Source organism: Callospermophilus lateralis, unplaced genomic scaffold (assembly GCF_048772815.1).
Source record: "Callospermophilus lateralis isolate mCalLat2 unplaced genomic scaffold, mCalLat2.hap1 Scaffold_105, whole genome shotgun sequence".
Lineage (NCBI taxonomy): Eukaryota > Metazoa > Chordata > Mammalia > Rodentia > Sciuridae > Callospermophilus > Callospermophilus lateralis.
Genome location: NW_027510702.1, coordinates 377,575 through 381,759, shown reverse-complemented (window position 1 = coordinate 381,759; position 4,185 = coordinate 377,575). Strand labels below are relative to the sequence as shown.

The 4,185-nt window shown below is 33.2% G+C and overlaps 1 non-coding gene across 1 annotated transcript; it reads right to left on the bottom strand.

Moving 5' to 3' along the window:
* Positions 1–3,524: 3,524 nt before the first annotated feature.
* On the bottom strand, positions 3,525–3,631 carry LOC143388318 (U6 spliceosomal RNA). Its single transcript, XR_013089962.2, has one exon. It is a non-coding gene; the product is annotated as a U6 spliceosomal RNA (small nuclear RNA).
* Positions 3,632–4,185: the final 554 nt, after the last annotated feature.

Genomic DNA, 4,185 nt, shown 5'->3' with positions numbered 1-4,185 from the left:
GAATTTATTTTTTTAAGCAATGAAGGAAAGAAAAGTAGATATTGCTATTGTATACTTCAAAGTTGAGAATCAAATGGTAATGTCAACTGTTGAAGAAATACAAAAATGATTATACCGTGCATATTATTTAAATACAATGTTTTCCAATTAAGACATGAAAATACAGCCAACTCTACCAGAAAGAAATGAGAGAAGAAATAGGAGGGAGTTGGTAAAATAAGTTAAGTACTTAATTTTTCAAGATTTCAATTAAAACATAGTTATTAAATTTAAAAAATAGCACTATAAAGCTTAATGTAGGAGAATTAAAATATTAATCATTAGCAAGTGACTGCCTTTATAAAATGACAAATATTTGTTGAGAGAACTAATGGTTACCTGTTTGTTTATTTTCCCACATGCAAAGAAATATCAGTTTTTATTTGTTTATTTTAATTGTGAGCCCTGCTGTACTATTAATTACTTGAAAAACATTTAAAAGTGAATGCAGTTTTTCACAATGAAAGAGATGAATTATTTTAAAACAGAATACAGGCATAGTGAAAAGCTAAGACAAAAGAAAAATTGTTTGAGTGAACAAGGGTCTATTTTACAGGGTTAAGAAAATAGAAAGAAAGGAATTTGAGCTGAAAGAAATATTAGGCAAAACTAAATTTGGTGAAATGAAGAGGCAATCATACATATTTTTAAGACCCAAACCTAAAATTTAGAGTCTTTAGAAAATTGACTATAATTGTTTTTGACACTGATAACTATCTGGGGGAAAAGTGATAACTCAAAAGTTACAGTGTATAATTCTTAGATGGTGTACAACTCTGATAGCTCAATTTTAATAGAAATGAGCAGATATTTTGTTTTTAAATTTATCTCCATGGTCCATGACTAGGAACTTCACTTTTTATCTTATAACACTGAACATCTTCATAATAATGTTGAACTATTTAGCACTTTCACCAGCTGATGATTAATCTTCTTCCTCAACTTAATTAGACCATGGAATACCCAGAAAAGTTGTTGAGTATTATTTGGAGATGGGTCTGTGATAGTGTTTCTGACAGAGCTCATCACAGGAATTGAACTGAGGAAAACAAATGGCCCTCCCCATCTGATCCCTTGAGTGCCCAAACTGAATAAAAAGGCCAAGGAAAATTAAATTCACTCTTTTCTTAACTGCTCTAGCTAGGATGTCAGTCTTCTCCTACCCTCTGTGCTCCTGGTTCTTAGGTTTTAGGTTTGAACTGGAGTCTACACCATCAGTTTTCTAGTTCTCAAACCTTAGAACTATGAAAATGTTTTCCTGTGTCTCCACGTAGTAGATGGCAGATCATGAAACCTCTCTGCTTCCATAACCATGTGGGTCAATTCCTTATAAGAAGATTCATTCTCTATTATTTCTCTGTCTCTTCTATTTCACTGGCCTGTTTCCCTGGAAAATCCTGATTAATATATCTAATTTTTCAAAATTTGACCATACTGAAAACAAAATGAAGATTTTGGGCATTAATTTTGCTCAGGAACAAAGTGGGGCAACATAACACAAAATAAATTATTTTTATACGTACTAATACAATATAGTACAATATACAAAATACAATATAATATTCTCCACATTAGACATATCTTTTCCTAGGTTCTGTCTTCTAATTCTAGTCTTCTGTATCTTTCACTCCAGCTGTCCTCCATATACTTCAGTTTGCACATGCCTAATTAAAAAAAAAACAAAACCTGAAATCTGACATTTACCCAAATCTGAAACTCTTTGATTGCCAGTAAGATGTCACAAGTGGGAAATGCCACACTTGGCCTCATGTAATAGGTTGTAGTCAAAATGCAGGTGCATTATAAAAGGTTGTATAAAATATCTTCAGGTTATGTGTTTAATACATGTGAAACACAAATGAATTTCATATTTTAACTTGGGTCTCACCTCCATGACATCTCATAATGTTTTTGTGAATATTCCTAAATCCAAAACCATCTAACACATTTAGGCTCTCAAACATTTCAAATAAAACATATTTAGCCTGTACTCAAATATGAGTCTTCTTTTTGCTATCTCTTTTAATTATACAATTTATTTTTTTGAAATTTAGGCAAGAGCCATAAATGTTTCTTACTACCTAATCCATGGCTTTTTTTCCTCTTTTTAATTTTATTTATTTTAATTTGATATATGTGACAGCAGAATGAAATTCAATTCATATTACACAAATAGAGCACAATTTCTTATGTCTTTGGTTGTACACAAAGTAAAGTCATGCCATTCATGTTTTTATACATGTATTTAAGGTAATGATGTTCATCTCATTCCACCATCTTTCTTACCCCCATGCCTTCCTCTCCTTCCTCTCCCCTTTGCCCTATTTAAAGTTCCTCTGTTCCTCCCATGCTCTGCCCCCCATGCATCACCATTATGATTCAGTGCCGCAGTCCGGCTGCAGCAAAATAACAGGGGGGATGAAGAGCAACTTGTGTAGATTGATACAGCTGGAGTGGGAGCCATTTATTGTAGGACAGGAGGGGTATATATACATTACACACAGCTTATCTTAATTAACATAAACTAGATACAGCAGTCAACCAATAAGGAATCTCCACACTTAATAGCTCACTGGCATTACTTCACAAACCACTCCCTCTGGCAAAATGCCAGGAGCCACCTTGACTTGTTTACAGATCCTTGTATCAGAGAAGACATTTGGAATTTGATTTTTTAATTTTTTTTCAATTAGCATTATATTCTCCAACTCCATTCATTTACCTGCAAAGGTCATGATTATATTCTCTTTTAATGCTGAGTAATATTCCATTGTGTATATATACCACATTTTCTTTATCCATTAATCTACTTAAGGGCATCTAGGTTGGTTCCACAATTTAGTTATTGTGAATTCTGCTGCCATAAACACTGATGTGGCTGTGTCCCTGTAGCACACTGTTTTTAAGTCCTTTGGGTATAAAACAAGGGGTGGAATAACTGGGTCAAATGGTGGTTCCATTCCAAATTTTCTGAGGAATCTCCATACTGCTTTCCATATTGACTGCAACAATTTGCAGTCCCACCAGCAATGTATGAGTGTGCCCTTCTCCTCACATCCTTGCCAACACTTATTGTTGTTTGTATTCTTAATAGCTGCCATTCTGACAGGAGTGAGATAAAATCTTAGATTAGTTTTGATTTGCATTTCTCTAATTGCTAGAGATGTCGAGCATTTTTTCATATATTTGTTGATTGATTGTATATCATCTTCTGAGAAGTGTATGTTCATTTCCTTGGCCCATTTATTGATTGACTTATTTGAGTTTTTTTGTTTGTTTGTTTGTTTGTTTGTTTTTTGGTGTTAAGATTTTTGAGTTCTTTAAATACCTAGAGACTAGTGCGCTATCTCATGTGCATGTTCTAGAAATTTGTTCCCATTCTGTAGGCTCTCTATTCACTTCACTGATTATTTCTTTTGCTGAGAAGAAGCTTTTGAGTTTGAATCCATCCCATTCATTGTTTCTTGATTTTAATTCCTGTGCTAAAAATTATGGAATGCTTCATGAATTTGCATGTCATCCTTGCATAGGGGCCATGCTAATCTTCTCTGTATCATTCCAATTTTAGTATATGTGCTGCCAAAGTGAGCACCTGATCAATGTCTTTTGAAAACATTTAATAATCTTAATCCATACCTATGAATGTATTTTCACATTCCTAAGTGTCTTAAGAATACATTTTTTCCTTGAAATCATGTATTCATAAGCAATATCTTTGGATCCTTACAGTTACCCAGTGGAATATGTAGTATTGTGAATGCTAATTTGTTTTTGATAGTTTTCTGTTCACAAAAACACTTTGACAAACTGTTATAAGCTGACTGTATTCCCCTGTAATTTATATATTGAAATCCCAATTCCCAGTAACTTAGAATGCAATCTGACTTTTTTTTTTACAATTTTTTCTTTTAAGTTATTTTATTCTAATTTGTTATACATGATAACAGAATGCAATACAATTCATATTACACATATAGAACACTATTTTTCATATGTCAAAATACATTCACACCATTAGTGTCTTCATACATGTACTTAGGGTAATGATATCCATCTCATTCCATCTTCTTTTTTACCCCCATACCCCCTTCTTTCCCCTCCCACCTCTTTGCCCTATCTAGAGTTCATCTAATCCTCCCATGCTCC